Consider the following 20,589-nt stretch of genomic DNA (forward strand, 5'->3'; position numbering starts at 1 on the left):
CACTTAAAACGTTCAGGCAAGCAAGAGATGCAAATGTGGTTTATTTTCTCATTCCTCTGTATTCACCAAGGAGAGAGGAGCATCGGTTTATTAGTCACTTATCACACATTTTAATGAAGAAAACATCAGTTTGATTTGACTGTGGAGTTTATTTCTCAACTCTACACATACTGCATTCACTGCCAGAAAAAAGGATATCATGTAACATAATTCCTTAGTTGACAAAATGATATCTGGAACCATGTTTAAGACGTCAGAACATTTAGTAAGTATTACTGCCTCTCTGTATTGCCCTCATACAACGGTTACTGCTGATATCTTGATGGTGGTGTCTTGAAAGCACAGCACCCATCCTCCGATTCCCCCATTTAACACGTTAGCTTTATCGGCAATGTTGCCATTGTTCAGCACTGTCCACAGTGTTAGCACTATTAGCTGCTAGCACCATTGACTCAGCTACCTCCATGTTGAGTGCCGTATGCAGACAACCTCTGAATCATAGGCACTTTTTAAACAGCAATAGTGCTATAGGACTGCCAAGAAGTCCCTTCTTCATGCCATCTTTGTATTTTTACACTCAACCAAACAATAGCGGGATCATGCTGCTTATGTGTGAGTTTAGACAGTATGCCAGTATCACAGAATCGAAAAAGGCTTGACGTGCGTGATGTTTAACACAACAGTGTCAGCCTCTTGTATGACATAGTGCTAAATAAACATTAACAATGGCATGACGTGGAAATAATTGTAATATATTGTCTCTCTTATATTGTCTCACTTATATATTGTCTCTCTTATAGTGTTGTCATCAAGGTAAGGGGCTCCCTGGTGTCATTATTTTCCCAATTTGCAGACATCTTTTAGTTAGCTGCTTTCTGCTAACAGCCACTTTTTGAATCTCCTACTTTGGTGGTTGCACGCATAGCATGTCGACAAAATGTTACACCAGTGCCGCTCATGGTCTTATCCTGCTGGTTGTCAAAGCAAACCACTCTGTCCACCCATTACACAATTTTACTATATTAACAGAATGGCGAGGCGGTGTAACAGAGTGAAATTCCTACCTTGAAGAGGCAGTGTAAAAAGGATTGTAGATACACTCTGAATATAGTATAAAGGAATTCATTAAAGGGCTGGCAGAGCAGCCAACGGTGTCCTGCACTAGGTTTCACCCTCTCTACACTATGTCGAGCTCACACCTCCTGTGATTTTGTTTATTTGTATTTTTTTTTATTTTTTTACTATAAGTAGGCTAATCAACTACTTGGTAAAACTCTTCTATGCAGTACTGAAAAAAAATAAAATGTGTTCTTTTGTTCACCATTTTAAACATTTGTTGTTACCCAGGTCTGGCAGACTTTAGCCTTGTGAATGTCAGGATATTGGGGCTTAACTTGGTATTGCATGTAAGAGAAGATGGGGCGGAGAGGCTTCTGCCAAACATTTACAGACCAGAGCAATTAATTATTAGTCATTGCCTATAATCCATGGCTTGCCATTTGCCTGTCCACAAAAAATGTCACAGTGGCCACACATGGACATAAAACACACACACGCACTTGGGGGACTTGCTGTAACTAATTAAACAACAGATTAGAAAGTGAACAGTACGATCTGAACAAAGAGTATCTGAAGGAACATTAAAAAGCTGTGATCCTCTCAGTCTGCTAAGGCCTTTTATCTGATGAACAGAAACAGTACTGTGTTTTACTAATTTCAAACATTTTATTTACATTTTAAAGGAAGAGAAAAGACTTCTGATTTTTGAAAACTGCTTGTGCACTCCTCTCCATCTTATAATCCTCCTTGCAGCAATTTGAGGTACTAATTCCGGTGCAATTATAGTTTCCCAGAGAGCCAGCGAGGGCTTACTAGCAGTGACAATGACTAGTTATTAATAAATGTTAGCTTTGAAGCATTGTCAACAGAAAAAAATGTCTGATGATAGAATACTCTTTATTTCTAATTTGAAAAATATAATGGATATAGAAATAACTTTAAGAAAAAATAAGAAGTTATCTTTGATCTGTCTTGACTATTGTAAAGTCTTATCATTTAGATAGTTTTTTTGGCCATCCATGTGTTGATGCCAGATTTACAGTTTACATTTACATTTAATCTGAAAGTTAGATATTATATGTATAACACTGGAAGCTTACAATTGCCATAACTGAGCATGATTATACTAAAGTGGAAGCATTTACAAACTTAAATAGCAGGAGGCCAAGGAGTGAGCCCTGGGACACACCACCTGTAATGTTGGTACTCTCAAAGTTGAAGTCATTTTGATTTATACAAAATAATCTTGTCAGTTGGATCCTTGCTAGAGAGTCCACCATTTTTTCCCTATTGTATATAATCAATGATGTACATACAACACTTTCAAACATCATTACAAAGAATAAAAGTGTATTGTAAAATATGTCAGGGAAAATACTCATGTTTAAATATTGGTTAATTGTGTTATTAATTTTATTATTTGAATATTTGTAGAAAAGAAATGATAGATTATCTCGAAATATAGGGTAAAGGGGAAACATCTTCACAAACAGCTTCATAAAGAAATGTGAAATGAGCAGATATTTCCCCATAGCTTTATAAGGCATCGCTCCCCTTGCACAAAAAAAACCCCTGCCAACACCCACTAACATCTGGCTTTTTAATACATTGGGAAAGTATATAATCGGCATCCACTCCCGGGTCAAATGACTCTGCAGTAGTCGCAGGTATTTATCACCTCTGGCTTCGATCGGCATTTATCAGAACACAACACCCGGGTGAACGTGCTAATTTCAACTCTTTCACCAGCAGATTCAGTGGTGTGTCAACACTAATTACCCTCCATCTCTACCTAAGCAGCACTCAAACATAGATTTATATTAGTCTATATTGAGTTTGAAAGAGAGACTGAATAAGTAAGACATCACCATTAAGTTTTCACAGACCTCTGTCCATGCTGCTTTCTACTGTCTACCTGTTCCCTAACCTGTCTGACATCGAATGAACACACCAATACAACCCACACGCAGACAAAGGCACACTCACCTGCTGCAGTAGCATGTACACAGTTCTGCTCTACTGGCAATGGAAAAGCAATTTATAGCCTATTTTTAGCAGGTTTGCTATTGTTTGAAAAGCTTGCATGCATGCGTTAATTTTAGTGGCAAAGGGGTATGGCGTGCCCATGTTAGTGAGTGGGTCTGTCTTAGTCTTGTTTTCATGCAAGTTGAAATCAACTTTAACTGTGTATTGAGCATAAATGGTTGATAGATATATTTAAAAAGACAAAGTTTTTTTTTTTTTCATGTGTTTAATAATATTATTTGTGTATATGCTGACAAATTGTGGTATTGATGAGAAAAGTTTGCAGCAGAAGAAAGGAGATCCTTTACTTGGAGGTGGAGGCCTCGGTGTACAGCAAGTATTTGCCAGGTGTCTTTATGAATGTGATGTCCAGTTTATTTTCTTGTATTCACAGGAGAGGTCTTAACTTAATTTTGACCATGAACTTGTGCGTTTATTGGAACAGAGCCTCAGCAATATTCAAATGTTCAGCCTTAGTTAAACGATTTCTTACAACATACATTTTGTGTCTTTGTCTGCCTTTCTTTATGTCTATGATATTGAACCTATCAAAATTTGCTTTTTGTGGTATAATTGTATGAGAACATGCAATATTCAGTACAATGAACTAGTGCAGTTATTACATCTGTGTCTGTTCAATTTGTTGCTGTCTATCCCCATCCTGTGGCGTGACTTGGTAGTGCTGTGAAGTAAACCATAAATAAAAAGAAGACATTTATGTGGTATTTTATTGATCACTTTGATGTTTTTTATCTGCCTTTGTGTGCAGTATTAGAGGTCAGGTGTGCTGCAGAAAAGCACACGCAACACATTTATGTCTCAGGCATTTGTTTGATGGTCTCATTGACGCTTAAGTACTGTGAAAACACATTTTAAATCCAATATCAACAAATCAGTCACAAAAGGACTTCAGCGGTCAGAGCCTAAGTGCCTGTATAATATTCATGTGATCAAGGAATGGTTGTGTATGAGAGCATAATAACTGGCAGCTGATTATTTCTCTTAGAAATGTTTGCTTTTTTGTCTCCCGCTGTTATTTTTGCCACAGCTTGACTAAATTTCTCCATAGGGATTCATACAATGTTATCTCATCTTATTTTAAATATAAATATACATATGGCAGAGAAGGAGCCAGGCAGAGAGGCAGAGAGACAGATGATCAGTCAGGTCCAGACAGATGGATGAACTGACAGACAGAGATAAGGATGACGTGGATAAGAAAGGAAGTGAAGGTAAAAGAGCTATGATCAGCTGACGGTGTTGGTCAAGCATCAACATGACACCAGCAGATGTGACGCCGTTTGAAGCAGCACGTTGCCCTCCTAGTGGGTGTTGTGGAAGACAGATAGCTCAGCAGACAGCCTGTCCTGCCCCAGGGTGAGACTGATTTATAGGGTGGACTTGCTGCATGGTCAGGGCGGGGTGGTAAACAAGGTCCCTTGTTTCAGCACCACTCACACTGTATGCAGGTTTACCTGGACTACAGACACAACTGTATAAAATATCAGTTTTGCCCATCTTTAAATCTTGTCCAAAAAGTAATAATTTCCTGCTTTGTTGTCTAAACTTCAACATTAGTGAGTATGTTTCAGAGTGGGACTTTGTGCACATTCTTAAAACAAATCTGTAAGGTATAGTGGAATATTGCCATATGTGATATAAATATATATATATATATATATATATATATATATATATATATATATCAGAATTTCTCACTTCTTTTAGAAAAAAGACTTTTGAATAAAGACATTGCAATGTGTAAGGCTTGTTGCTGTGTTGTTTTCTCGTACTATTTCTCTAAAGGCATAATATATGTGTACTCTGTGTTTTAAGCTGTTTGTCACAGCATGTGAAACTGCTGCTTTGTCGGTTTTGCTGTAAGGATGGTAAGTAGCACAGCACGAAGGAGGAAAGGCAAATCCTGTGTTAAAGAGAAATAATGATATCTTTCAACCTGGGCCCTATTTTCCTACAATTTTGTGTCTAAGTGATTAATGGAAGCAACAATTTTAGAAATTGATTCAGTGTTTAGCGAGGGAGCAACAGCCAACAACTGCAAAAGTAGCTTCAATGTAACCATTAGGTATTCATTTTTATAGCCACAGACACACAACATTGACAGACTATACACTCACCTTTTAAAGTTGAAATGTTGCCGATTTAGACATCCAGCAGACATTGAGCAACAAAGACTTTGTTTGGGCACTGAAGCCCTGATACTCACTCTCAACTTAGCCCCATTCTGGTGTCCACCAATTGCAAAATGCTCCACTTTGTGTTATTTGGTGCTCATATAAAGCCATCATGTGTCCAAAAACATGTTTTTGAACTCACATTTGTTTTTGTTTTTTTAAAATCTGTATGACTTTGATTACACTGAAACTGACAGCATGTTTGGAGCCAACATGTCTCTTTATGAAGGAGAAATCTAAGAAAACGACTAGACGAGTTTATATTCCCAGACTGACTGATGCTGTTTGATCTGATACGTCTTTGATAAATTCTGCAGAGTGTAAAAATCTAAGAGGAAAGAAGTACAGAAGGCAGCTAATAGGCTGATATTTTCTTGGCTATAATTACATTAACGGTATCAATAATCACTGCCAAAAGCATCTCAAGCACAGTGATTTCAGAAGCACGACATTTACTGTAAATATTCCAGAAGACATGAGCTGTTTAAGTGACTTGACTTTTATTTAGATGAATACGGAAAAGACGAATTCATTCTGTGAAAAAAGTAGGCAATTAAATAATCCTCCAACAAAGCAATAGCACATAGCCTGGCAATAATTTTTGTTACACTCTGCTATAATATTAACCCTTTAAAACCTGGATTGACATCACTTTTCTTGTGCTGTGTTCAGATGCCTTTCACAATTTACCTTTGAACTAATTGAGGAAATTGGTTTGATAGTCTTTCAAAAACATTTCATGCTGATTTTGGATCTATTTTGTTAAGGTGATCATTGCCTTCATTCTTTGTTTTTGAAAGAAATGAAGCCCATTTGCCCAGGGTTCAAAGAGTTAAACAACCTCCTTGTCTCATGCCTTCTTTCACTTCTCTTAATTGTAAATTTACTGTGTTAAAACCACATCCTCCCTGATCGGACCAGGTTTCTTTCCAGGATTCTGTCTGCCTTGAATTCGCTCCTGTCCCACACCCCCAATTCCTCTCTGTCAACCTCCCGCTATGAGGGGTTTCTCTCTGACAAGGTCAGGGGCTGTGGTACTTCCCCCAGTCTCCTTGCAGATTTCCCATCGTCTCTAGTCTGGACCCACTGCTGCTGCTGTGCTATATACACCGTAGGAGGTTGGACATGGATGTCCTTCACATCCTCCTCCTCTTTCTTTTCTCATTTCCTGCTCCTACTCCTTCAAATGTTCTGTCAGCTTGCATCATCTTTCTGTCATACTGCACTTCTGCCACCTTCTTGCACATTTCCTCCTTCTACATCTCATCTTCCATGTCCTCCTCCAAATCTTTCTCCACCTTTTTTTCTTCATCTCCTCCTGTCCTCCTTTGTCAATGTGCAGAAAGCATTAACCCTTCCTGGGGTCCTGCCCTGGGTGGTGAAGAAGATTAAATTACCTCAGGAAGACAACAGTTGCCTGGGAAGTGTCTAGCCGTGTTTGGATATTCATATTAATCTCTCCTAAATCTGCCTACAGTTTCCTCCTTAGACACAGGCAGAGGAGTGTGTGACTGGAGGGATCTGTTCACCCTGTTGTTAATCTCAAACATTCCCATGTACATGCATTACATATTAATAAATGATTCCATACTATGATTTCACATGTAAAGCTTGTTTAAGGGAAAATAGTTCCAAATCCCAGGAAATAGCAAAAAAACAGCTTCAATTCTTGAAAACTGTATTGGGTGCACAGTTATGGCAAAGTCTAGTTTTATTTTGGATAATATGACCATGTCAGACATTTATATATCATCATCATGACCTAAAAGTATGCATGTGTTACTGCGCATAAAACATCCATAATAAGCTGCTTAGTGACAGTAAAGCCTGATGTAACTGTAGGACTACAATCAATGGGAGCTAAAATTAAAATGTATTAGACTGAGCTGTTATTCATGAGTTGGGGGTGAGTGGGTGGGTCGGGGGGGTGCAGCTTGAAAGTGGAACCAAGCTTTTTTTTTTTTCATTTAGTTAAGCAATGGATTGGTGCCCAAAAGTGCTACAAAATGTATTTGTTATGTTATAAAAGGAGATATGCATCAGTTATTGATAAACTTGAAACTTGTTTGTATTATTGTGATGTTTAATTTTTTGTGGATGCATGCATATGTATGTGTAAGTACGTGTATGTCTGGATATGTGTATTTTGTATGTATTTATGCATGTTAGTAATGCTTATGTTTATGTACATGTCACAAGGTGATGGAGTATGTCTGTGCATGAGGGAATGATTGGTCCTGGTGGTGGCACTGTCTGATTGTGGGAACTTCCTGTGCTTTTGAAGGATTTATTATTTGAACTGAAAGGACTTGATGCACATGCACGCCACCACAGCAGGCCGCTAACAAGGAGAGGGACAGTTAAGTCCATCTTTTATGTTTTTATGCTGGTGAATGTGAAAGCATGAGGAGATTGCCCAGAGTCCTGACAGTGATACTGACAGCATCAGAGATTGACAAAAACTAAATAACCTTATAAATAAGTAAAGAGTCATTTTTGTGTGTGTGTTTTGATTCTTTGTTTTACATTGGTTTGGCATTGATTTATCTGCATGATTATTCGACTCGTTTGGTTGTCGTGTTTAGTTGCCTTTTTTCTTTGCTTTATTGGTGTGAATATGTGGTTTGTTTTTTTGAATGAAGTAATTAAATTATTTTGGCTCACCTTTTTTAGCTAAAACTAAAGTAATGCTATATTAACACCTGAATGTAAAGAGGAGGCAGAGACAGATGAGTGCTGATTAGTGTTTTATTCTGTTTTTACCAGTTGAGGACACCACATGCTTGAGGGACTGAGGACCATCTGTGTGCTAAAGCTACAGGCTGATAGGACTGCCCTCCGCTGGGAGAACACTGGACTTTTGATACTGGGACATTTTACATAGTCTAAGTACCTGGACTCATTTTAAGTTGTTTTCATTTGTTTAACTTTGCTTTAAACCTTCCATTTCATCAGTCGTGAGGAAATTTGTTGTAAAACATATCGATTTTCTGCATGTTGTTTTGAGTCAGCAGAACTCCCCTGTAGATTTCACCAGTTCTTATCACATTTAAAATTTCTTAGTCACACTACACACTTGACATGTGCATGCTTATGTTCAAGTGTGTACACATGGGAAGCTATGTGTCTTCTGATGTTGTATGGTGAATCTTCATTCATATGTGCATTTGTGTCAGGTGAAACCCTCTCTCAAGGCGATCTGCAACAGTGTTACCAGATGTATAATAGATATTGTATTTGCATGATAATTTTGCCCTCTGTACTATGTACGATCAATAATTCCAACATTGCTGTAATGTGCGATAATTTGACCATTGCGACACTTACAATAAGCACTTAATTTTGTTTATGCGTCTCATTTGAACTAATTCCCTGGCTCCTACATCTGTGTTTATGCATCACTTCTCACACGACCTCCTTACATGCTCCCTTTCACTTGTATACTATATCAGCATGCTGAAGAAAAAAAAAAAAGAAAGAAACTGACGTCAGCTGTGGGCTGAGACGTGTGGACTAAGAAATTGCTTCTCTGGCAGTAGGTATGGGTAGATTTGTAGATGTGTCAGAGACTCATTTAAATACTTGTTTACTAAAGTTATAAATTAAACCTATTGGTTCTGGTGACTGTGACAGGCATACGATAATTTCACTCAAAATATGATAATTTTAAGCCTCTGGAATGACAGTTTAACATTTCCAGTTTGGCCACACTGTTCTGCAATATTAACTGACTGTTCATTGTTTTCAATGGCAGTTAAGGAAAAAGAAAACAACAACTTAAGAGTTAAAACTACAAAAAGAATCTCTTTAAACACCATCAAAAATACTCCAGTTTTTGTTTCATAAGCTGAAATAGTAAATGCACCTGCCATGTATCCCACCATGTTGCCATAACATTTGAATTTTTCCTCCGTAAGGTATTGTGTCAATTTATTCAAATTACAAGGCTCAATAAAACTCTTCTGTGCTACATGTACCTCTACAAAGTGATCTGCTTTTATTATCTTATGTTGTACATTTATTTAGCCATGATTAAAGAAAGAGACAATATGGCTTAACAGTCAAGGTCTCTCTCTTTGTGTGTGTGTGTGTGTGTGTGTGTGTGTGTGTGTGTGTGTGTTGATAGATGTGTGTCACCTTGGCTGTCCTGATGACAGATGCTGAGTTACAAAACCACCAGTGTATCATGTATCGTGTTTGTGCAAATGAATATTAATTGTAAAAATATATCAGTTTTCCTCAAAGTGGCCACATACTGTATTATGACACTTTGCAATATTTTGGATGTAATACTATACTATGACTATTTTTTGGACAGTGTACTATATTATGACTCTTTCATGTTATTTTGAATGAAATAATGAAGTATACAATTTTATTCTATTTTGGACAACATACAATACTTTGACTATTTTACAATATTTTGGATGGCATATTTGATGACTTGTTAATGCTACTTTGTACATAATACACTATGACTCTTTCATGTTGTTTTGGATGATATACTATAAAATGAAGGTTTTTCTGCTATTTTGGATGACATGCTATGCTTCAATTTTTTTATGCTATTTTTCAATAACATATATTTTTTTTCATGTTATTTTAGACAACATACTGTACAATGACATTTTTATTTCATTTTTTTGGATGACTCACTGTACTACATTATGCTTTTTGTGATGAAAAATTATACTATGAATTAATGCTAATTTGGATAAGGTATTGTACTATGACTGTTGTATTCTGTTTTGGAGGACAAGTAATATTAGGAATGTTTTGATGTTATTTTGGACAGTACACTATACTATTACTTTTTTATGATATTTTAAATGACATACTTTACTATGCCAATTTCATGCTACTTTGGACAACATACTATGATGTTATAATATGATTTTTATGATTTTTTATGCTGTTTTGGACAACATACTGCACTATGATGTGTTTATATTATTTGGACAAAATTATTTACTGTGAAGGATTTATGCTGTTTTGGATGATATACTATACTTTAACTTTTTTTGTACTTTTTTATACTTCATGCTGTACTCAGACACTTTTATGCTATTTTGAATGGCATATTATACATTTTGATAGTATTTTGGAAGACAAACAATTATATTACATCCATATTACATCCTGCTTTTTTGGGTGACATACCCTATTAAAAATATTTTTTAATGCTTTTTTGGATGACATATAAAACTCTTATTAGACTATTTTTGATGACATACTATTGTATGACAATTTTTAATATTTTTGAAGACATTCTGTAGCATACTATAGTACTATTACTATAGTATGGCATTTTCAGTCATTTTTTTACATGATATATTGTGATATGACATGTCTCAGCAGGCTGTTTTATGTGGTTTTCAGCTGGTTTTGGACAGGTCATACTATATGACTTTTTTTTGTCGTTTTTCAACATGCTATAATATTACTTTTTACCCTTTTTTGGGCCTTTTTTCAATATGCTATGCAATGGCACATCTCTATGAGCTATAATCAGTGGTTTTCAGTCATTTTTGGGACATTACAAAAATTAAGATTTTTCGCCATTTTTTCAACATGCTATATAATGAGTTTATGGCCTTCTTTTGGAACTTTTTTTCAACATGCTATCCTATTGCACATCTCTATGAGCTATAATAAGTAGTTTGCAGTCAATTTGAAAATTTTCACCTTACTATAGTAAGCGGTTTTTGGCCATTTTTTCAACATGCTATATGATGACTTTTTGGCCCTTTTTTGGCTATATATATAGTGTGTCTCTAAGAGCTATAATAAGCAGTTTTCAGCCATTTTCTGGAAAAAACTGAGAATTTTTGCCATACTATCATGTAATTTTTGACCATGTTTTCAGCATGCTATATAATGAGTTTTTGGTCTTCTTTTGGCCCTTTTTTTCAAAATGCTATGCTATGGCACGTCTCTACGAGCTACAATAAGCCACTTACAGCCATTTTTGGGACATGTCAAACTTTCAGATTTGTCATATTAACATAGTATGTGGTTTTTGCCATTTTATCAAAATGCTATATAATGAGTTTTTGGCCTTCTTTTGGCCATTTTTTCAACATGCCATGCTATGGCACATCCGCATGAGCTATAATAAGTAGTTTTCAGTCTTTGTTGGGACATCTCAAAATTAAAATATTTCGCCATTCTATCTGTTTTTTGGCCATTTGTTCAACATGCTATATGATGAATTTCTGGCCCTTTTTTGAACATGCTATGCCATGACCCATCTCTACGAATTGTAACAAGTGGTTTTCAGCCATTTTTGGGACATGTCAAAATTTTAAATTTTTCGCCCTGCGATAGTGTACGCTTTTTGGCCATTTTTTCCTCATGCTATATTATGGTGTTTTTTTTTTAACATTTTTGTCTGTTTTAATGCTATGGCTTGTCTCAGCATGCTATTTTATGCTATTTTGACGTGTTTTCAGCTGTTTTGAGGACATGTCAAATTTTGACATTTTTTGCCATACTATAGCCTTGCTTTTTTGGTCATTTTTTTGAATTGCTATATTATATTATTGCTATATTATGGCATATTACGGTGACTTCTTGGCCTTTTTTGCCCTTTTTTCAAAATATTATGCTATGGTGCATCACCATGAGCTATAAGAAGCTGTTTTCAGCCATTTTTGGGACATGTCAAAATTTGACATTTTTTTCATAATATAATATGTAGTTTAAGGCCATTTTTAACCTTTTTTGGCTGTTTTTTTTCTAATGTGCTATGCTATGGCGCATCCCAATGACCTATAATAAGAGGTTTTATGCCACTTTTGGGGCATGTCTAAATTTGAGATTTTTCGCCAAACTATAGTATGCAGTTTTGGCCATTTTTTTAACACGCTATATCATGACTTTTTGACCTGGTTTTGGCCCTTTTTTCAACGTGCTATACTGTGGTGCGTCTCTATGAGCTATAATAAGTAGTTTTCAGTAATTTTTGGGACATCTCAAAATTAGAATTTTTTCACCATTCTATAGTATGCATTTTTTTGCAATTTTTTCAACATGCTATATAATGAGTTTTTGGCCTTTCTTTTGGCCCTGTTTTCAACATGTTATGCTATGGCCAGTCTCTGCAAACTGTAATAAGTTGTTATATGTTATATGGCAAAAATGTCAAAATATGACATTTTACATGTTATATTATCGTGTTTTTCACCATTTTTGCACGTTTTAATGCTATGGCGTGCCACAGCACGCTATTTTATGCCGTTTTGAGGTGTTTTTAGCTGTTTTTGGGACATGTAAAAGACATTTTTGCCATACTATATTCTTGCTGTTTTGTTAATTTTTTCAACATGGTGTTTTTGGCCGTTTTTAAAACAAACTATGCTATGGCGTGCCTTAATACACTCTTTTATGCTGTTTAGAGGGGTTTTCATTTGTTTTTGGGACATGTCATATTTTGACATTTTTGCCATACAATAGCCTTGCCTTTTCGCTCATTTTTTCAACATGCTTTTTTAAGGTGTTTTTAACCCTTTTTAAAACAAACTATATGATGGCGTGTCTCAGCAGGCTCTTTTATGCTGTTTTTGAGGTGTTTTCAGCTGTTTTTGTTACATGTCATATTTTGACATTTTTGCCATACTATAGCCTTGCTTTTTCGCTTATTTTTTCAACATGCTATATTTTGGTGTTTTGGGCCATTTTTTATACAAACTAAGCTATGGCGTGTCTTAACACGCTCTTTTATAATGTTTTGAGGTGTTTTCATTTGTTTTTGGGACATGTCATATTTTGACATTCATGCAATACCATAGCCTTGCCGTTTCGCTCATTTTTTCAACATGCTATATTTTGGTATTTTTGGCCATTTTTATGCAAACTATGCTATGGCATGTCTCAATATGCTCTTTTATGCTGTTTTGAGGCGTTTTCATCCGTTTTTGTTAGATGTCATATTTTGACATTTTTGCCATGTTTGCCTTTTCGCTCATTTTTTCAACATGCTTTTTTATGGTTTGTTTGACCATTTTTAATACAAACTATGGCGTGTCTCAGCAGACTCTATTATGCTGTTTTGAGGTGTTTTCATCTATTTTTGGGACATGTCATATTTTGACATTTTTGCCATACTATAGCCTTGCCTTTTCGCTCATTTTTTCAACATGCTTTTTTATGGTGTTTTTGGCCGTTTTTAAAACAAACTATGCTATGGCGTGTCTTAAAAGGCTCTTTTATGCTGTTTTGAGGTGTTTTCACCTTTTTTGGGACATGTCATATTTTGACATTTTTGACAGCCTTGCCTTTTCACTCATTTTTTCAACATGCTTTTTTATGGTGTTTTTGGCCATTTTTAAAACAAACTATGCTATGGTGTGTCTTAATAGGCTCTTTTATACTGTTTTGAGGTGTTTTCAGCTGTTTTTGGAACGTCTCATTTTGAAATTTTTGCCATACTATAGCCTTTCTTTTTCGCTCATTTTTTCAACATGCTTTTTTATGGTGTTTTTAACCCTTTTTAAAACAAACTATACGATGGCGTGTCTCAGCAGCCTCTTTTATGCTGTTTTTAGCTGGTTTTTTTTGCATGTCATATTTTGACATTTTTGCCATACTATAGCCTTGCTTTTTCGCTTATTTTTTCAACATGCTATATTTTGGTGTTTATGGCCGTTTTTAAAACAAACTATGCTATGGCATGTCTCAATACGCTCTTTTATGCTGTTTTGAGGTGTTTTCATCCGTTTTTGTTAGATGTCATATTTTGACATTTTTGCCATTCTATAGCCTTGCCTTTTCGCTCAATTTTTCAACATCCTTTTTTATGGTTAGTTTGACCATTTTTTATACAAACTATGCTATGGCGTGTCTTAATACGCTCTTTTATGCTGTTTTGAAGTGTTTTCACCTTTTTTGGGACATCTCATATTTTGACATTTTTGCCATACTATAGCCTTGCCTTTTCGCTCATTTTTTCAACATGCTTTTTTATGGTGTTTTTGGCCGTTTTTAAAACAAACTATGCTATGGCGTGTCTCAGCAGGCTCTTTTATGCTGTTTTGAGGTGTTTTCATCCGTTTTTGGGACATGTCATATTTTGACATTTTTGCCATACTATAGCCTTGCCTTTTCGCTCATTTTTTCAACATGCTATATTTTGGTATTTTTGGCCATTTTTAAAACAAACTACGCTATGGCATGTCTCAATACGCTCTTTTATGCTGTTTTGAGGCGTTTTCATCCGTTTTTGTTAGATGTCATATTTTGACATTTTTGCCATACTATAGCCTTGCCTTTTCGCTCATTTTTTCAACATGCTTTTTTATGGTTCGTTTGACCATTTTTAATACAAACTATGCTATGGCGTGTCTCAGCAGACTCTATTATGCTGTTTTGAGGTGTTTTCATCTATTTTTGGGACATGTCATATTTTGACATTTTTGCCATACTATAGCCTTGCCTTTTCACTCATTTTTTCAACATGCTTTTTTATGGTGTTTTTAACCCTTTTTAAAACAAACTATACGATGGCGTGTCTCAGCAGCCTCTTTTATGCTGTTTTTAGCTGGTTTTTTTTGCATGTCATATTTTGACATTTTTGCCATACTATAGCCTTGCTTTTTCGCTTATTTTTTCAACATGCTATATTTTGGTGTTTATGGCCGTTTTTAAAACAAACTATGCTATGGCATGTCTCAATACGCTCTTTTATGCTGTTTTGAGGTGTTTTCATCCGTTTTTGTTAGATGTCATATTTTGACATTTTTGCCATTCTATAGCCTTGCCTTTTCGCTCATTTTTTCAACATGCTTTTTTATGGTTCGTTTGACCATTTTTAATACAAACTATGCTATGGCGTATCTTAATACGCTCTTTTATGCTGTTTTGAGGTGTTTTCATCCGTTTTTGGGACATGTCATATTTTGACATTTTTGCCATACTATAGCCTTGCCTTTTCGCTCATTTTTTCAACATGCTATATTTTGGTATTTTTGGCCGTTTTTAAAACAAACTACGCTATGGCATGTCTCAATACGCTCTTTTATGCTGTTTTGAGGCGTTTTCATCCGTTTTTGTTAGATGTCATATTTTGACATTTTTGCCATACTATAGCCTTGCCTTTTCACTCATTTTTTCAACATGCTTTTTTATGGTGTTTTTGGCCGTTTTTAAAACAAACTATGCTATGGCATGTCTTAATAGGCTCTTTTATGCTGTTTTGAAGTGTTTTCACCTTTTTTGGGACATGTCATAATTTGAAATTTTTGCCATACTATAGCATGCCTTTTCGCTCATTTTTTCAACATGCTATATTTTGGTATTTTTGGCCATTTTTTATACAAACTATGCTATGGCGTGTCTTAATACGCTCTTTTGTGCTGTTTTGAGGTGTTTTCAACTTTTTTGGGACATGTCATATTTTGACATTTTTGCCATACTATAGCCTTGCCTTTTCACTCATTTTTTCAACATGCTTTTTTATGGTGTTTTTGGCCATTTTTAAAACAAACTATGCTATGGCGTGTCTAAAAAGGCTCTTATATGCTGTTTTGAGGTGTTTTCAGCTGTTTTTGGTACATGTCATATTTTGACATTTTTGACAGCCTTGCCTTTTCACTCATTTTTTCAACATGCTTTTTTATGGTGTTTTTGGTCGTTTTTAAAACAAACTATGCTATGGCGTGTCTTAATAGGCTCTTTTATACTGTTTTGAGGTGTTTTCAGCTGTTTTTGGAACGTCTCATTTTGAAATTTTTGCCATACTATAGCCTTGCCTTATGCTCAATTTTTCAACATCCTTTTTTATGGTTAGTTTGACCATTTTTTATACAAACTATGCTATGGCGTGTCTTAATACGCTCTTTTATGCTGTTTTGAAGTGTTTTCACCTTTTTTGGGACACCTCATATTTTGACATTTTTGCCATACTATAGCCTTGCCTTTTCGCTCATTTTTTCAACATGCTCTTTTATGGTTTGTTTGACCATTTTTAATACAAACTATGCTATGGCGTGTCTCAGCAGACTCTTTTATGCTGTTTTGAGGTGTTTTCATCTATTTTTGGGACATGTCATATTTTGACATTTTTGCCATACTATAGCCTTGCTTATTCGCTTATTTTTTCAACATGCTATATTTTGGTGTTTATGGCCGTTTTTAAAACAAACTATGCTATGGCGTGTCTCAATACGACAAACTATGCTGCTTTGAGGTGTTTTCAGCTGTTTTTGGTACATCTCATATTTTGACATTTTTGCCATACTATAGCCTTGCCTTTTCGCTCATTTTTTCAACATGCTTTTTTATGGTGTTTTTGGCCGTTTTTAAAATAAACTATGCTATGGCGTGTCTCAGCAGGCTCTTTTATGCTGTTTTTAGCTGGTTTTTTTTGCATGTCATATTTTGACATTTTTGCCACACTATAGCCTTGCTTTTTCGCTTATTTTTTCAACATGCTATATTTTGGTGTTTATGGCCGTTTTTAAAACAAACTATGCTATGGCATGTCTCAATACGCTCTATTATGCTGTTTTGAGGTGTTTTCATCCGTTTTTGTTAGATGTCATATTTTGACATTTTTGCCATACTATAGCCTTGCCTTTTCGCTCATTTTTTCAACATGCTTTTTTATGGTTCGTTTGACCATTTTTAATACAAACTATGCTATGGCGTGTCTCAGCAGACTCTATTATGCTGTTTTGAGGTGTTTTCATCTATTTTTGGGACATGTCATATTTTGACATTTTTGCCATACTATAGCCTTGCCTTTTCACTCATTTTTTCAACATGCATTTTTATGGTGTTTTTGGCCGTTTTTAAAACAAACTATGCTATGGCGTGTCTTAAAAGGCTCTTTTATGCTGTTTTGAGGTGTTTTCAGCTGTTTTTGTGAAATGTCCTATTTTGACATTTTTGCCATACTATAGCCTTGCTTTTTCGATCATTTTTTCAACATGCTTTTTTATGGTGTTTTTAACCCTTTTTAAAACAAACTATACGATGGCGTGTCTCAGCAGGCTCTTTTATGCTGTTTTTAGCTGGGTTTTTTTGCATGTCATATTTTGACATTTTTGCCATACTATAGCCTTGCTTTTTAGCTTATTTTTTCAACATGCTATATTTTGGTGTTTATGGCCGTTTTTAAAACAAACTATGCTATGGCATGTCTCAATACGCTCTTTTATGCTGTTTTGAGGTGTTTTCATCCGTTTTTGTTAGATGTCATATTTTGACATTTTTGCCATTCTATAGCCTTGCCTTTTCGCTCAATTTTTCAACATCCTTTTTTATGGTTAGTTTGACCATTTTTTATACAAACTATGCTATGGCGTGTCTTAATACGCTCTTTTATGCTGTTTTGAAGTGTTTTCACCTTTTTTGGGACACCTCATATTTTGACATTTTTGCCATACTATAGCCTTGCCTTTTCGCTCATTTTTTCAACATGCTTTTTTATGGTGTTTTTGGCCGTTTTTAAAACAAACTATGCTATGGCGTGTCTCAATACGCTCTTTTATGCTGTTTTGAAGTGTTTTCACCTTTTTTGGGACACCTCATATTTTGACATTTTTGCCAGACTATAGCCTTGCTTTTTCGGTCATTTTTTCAACATGCTTTTTTATGGTGTTTTTAACCCTTTTTAAAACAAACTATACGATGGCGTGTCTCAGCAGGCTCTTTTATGCTGTTTTTAGCTGGTTTTTTTTGCATGTCATATTTTGACATTTTTGCCATACTATAGCCTTGCTTTTTCGCTTATTTTTTCAACATGCTATATTTTGGTGTTTATGGCCGTTTTTAAAACAAACTATGCTATGGCGTGTCTCAGCAGGCTCTTTTATGCTGTTTTGAGGTGTTTTCATCCGTTTTTGTTAGATGTCATATTTTGACATTTTTGCCATACAAAAGCCTTGCCTTTTCGCTCAATTTTTCAACATCCTTTTTTATGGTTAGTTTGACCATTTTTTATACAAACTATGCTATGGCGTGTCTTAATACGCTCTTTTATGCTGTTTTGAAGTGTTTTCACCTTTTTTGGGACACCTCATATTTTGACATTTTTGCCATACTATAGCCTTGCTTTTTCACTCATTTTTTCAACATGCTTTTTTATGGTGTTTTTGGCCGTTTTTAATACAAACTATGCCATGGCATGTCTTAATAGGCTCTTTTATGCTGTTTTGAAGTGTTTTCACCTTTTTTGGGACATGTCATAATTTGAAATTTTTGCCATACTATAGCGTGCCTTTTCGCTCATTTTTTCAACATGCTATATTTTGGTATTTTTGGCCATTTTTTATACAAACTATGCTATGGCGTATCTTAATACGCTCTTTTATGCTGTTTTGAGGTGTTTTCATCCGTTTTTGGGACATGTCATATTTTGACATTTTTGCCATACTATAGCCTTGCCTTTTCGCTCATTTTTCAACATGCTTTTTTATGGTGTATTTGGCAATTTTTAATACAAACTATGCTATGGCGTGTCCCAGCAGGCTCTTTTATGCTGCTTTGAGGTGTTTTCAGCTGTTTTTGGGACATCTCATATTTTGACATTTTTGCCATACTATAGCCTTGCCTTTTCACTCATTTTTCAACATGCTTTTTTATGGTGTTTTTGGCAATTTTTAAAACAAACTATGTTATGGCGTGTCTCAATACGCTCTTTTATGCTGTTTTGAGGTGTTTTCATCCGTTTTTGTTAGATGTCATATTTTGACATTTTTGCCATACTATAGCCTTGCCTTTTCGCTCAATTTTTCAACATCCTTTTTTATGGTTAGTTTGACCATTTTTTTATACAAACTATGCTATGGCGTGTCTTAATACGCTCTTTTATGCTGTTTTGAAGTATTTTCACCTTTTTTGGGACATCTCATATTTTGACATTTTTGCCATACTATAGCCTTGCCTTTTCACTCATTTTTCAACATGCTTTTTTATGGTGTTTTTGGCCGTTTTTAAAACAAACTATGCTATGGCGTGTCTCAGCAGGCTCTTTTATGCTGTTTTGAGGTGTTTTCATCCGTTTTTGGGACATGTCTTATTTTGACATTTTTGCCATACTATAGCCTTGCCTTTTCACTCATTTTTTCAACATGCTATATTTTGGTATTTTTGGCCATTTTTAAAACAAACTACGCTATGGCATGTCTCAATACGCTCTTTTATGCTGTTTTGAGGCGTTTTCATCCGTTTTTGTTAGATGTCATATTTTGACATTTTTTGACATACTATAGCCTTGCCTTTTCACTCATTTTTCAACATGCTTTTTTATGGTGTTTTTGGCAATTTTTAAAACAAACTATGCTATGGCGTGTCTCAGCAGACTCTATTATGCTGTTTTGAGGTGTTTTCATCTATTTTTGGGACATGTCATATTTTGACATTTTTGCCATACTATAGCCTTGCCTTTTCACTCATTTTTCAACATGCTTTTTTATGGTGTTTTTGGCAATTTTTAATACAAACTATGCTATGGCGTGTCTCAGCAGGCTCTTTTATGCTGTTTTGAGGTGTTTTCATACGTTTTTGTCAGATGTCCTATTTTGACATTTTTGCCATACTATAGCCTTGCCTTTTCACTCATTTTTTCAACATGCTTTTTTATGGTGTTTTTGGCCATTTTTAATACAAACTATGCTATGGCGTGTCTTAATACGCTCTTTTATGCTGTTTTGAAGTGTTTTCACCTTTTTTGGGACATCTCATATTTTGACATTTTTGCCATACTATAGCCTTGCCTTTTCGCTCATTTTTTCAACATGCTATATTTTGGTATTTTTGGCCATTTTTTTATACAAACTATGCTATGGCATGTCTTAATACACTCTTTTGTGCTGTTTTGAGTTGTTTTCAGCTGTTTTTGGGACATCTCATATTTTGACATTTTTGACAGCTTTGCCTTTTCGCTCATTTTTTCAACATGCTTTTTTATGGTGTTTTTGGCCATTTTTAAAACAAACTATGTTATGGCGTGTCTCAATACGCTCTTTTATGCTGTTTTGAGGCGTTTTCATCCGTTTTTGTTAGATGTCATATTTTGACATTTTTGCCATACTATAGCCTTGCCTTTTCACTCATTTTTTCAACATGCTTTTTTATGGTGTTTTTGGCCGTTTTTAAAACAAACTATGCTATGGCGTGTCTCAATACGCTCTTTTATGCTGTTTTGAGGTGTTTTCATCCGTTTTTGGGACATGTCATATTTTGACATTTTTGCCATACTATAGCCTTGCCTTTTCGCTCATTTTTTCAACATGCTTTTTTATGGTGTTTTTGGCCTTTTAAAACAAACTATGCTATGGCATGTCTCAGCAGCTCTTTATGCTGTTTT

At 35.2% G+C, this 20,589-nt stretch overlaps 1 long non-coding RNA gene across 1 annotated transcript in view; it reads left to right on the forward strand.

Moving 5' to 3' along the window:
• LOC148190464 (uncharacterized) overlaps nt 1–9,241 on the forward strand; it is a 46,816-nt gene extending 37,575 nt beyond the window's left edge. Inside the window, exon 3 of the long non-coding RNA XR_015777514.1 lies at nt 8,046–9,241. This is a non-coding gene — a long non-coding RNA (uncharacterized LOC148190464). The remainder of the gene's footprint in view (nt 1–8,045) is intronic.
• The last annotated feature ends 11,348 nt before the right edge of the window (nt 9,242–20,589 follow it).

This window comes from Plectropomus leopardus, chromosome 1, assembly GCF_026936395.1.
Source record: "Plectropomus leopardus strain MGB_pleo_1.0 chromosome 1, ASM2693639v1, whole genome shotgun sequence".
Lineage (NCBI taxonomy): Eukaryota > Metazoa > Chordata > Actinopteri > Perciformes > Serranidae > Plectropomus > Plectropomus leopardus.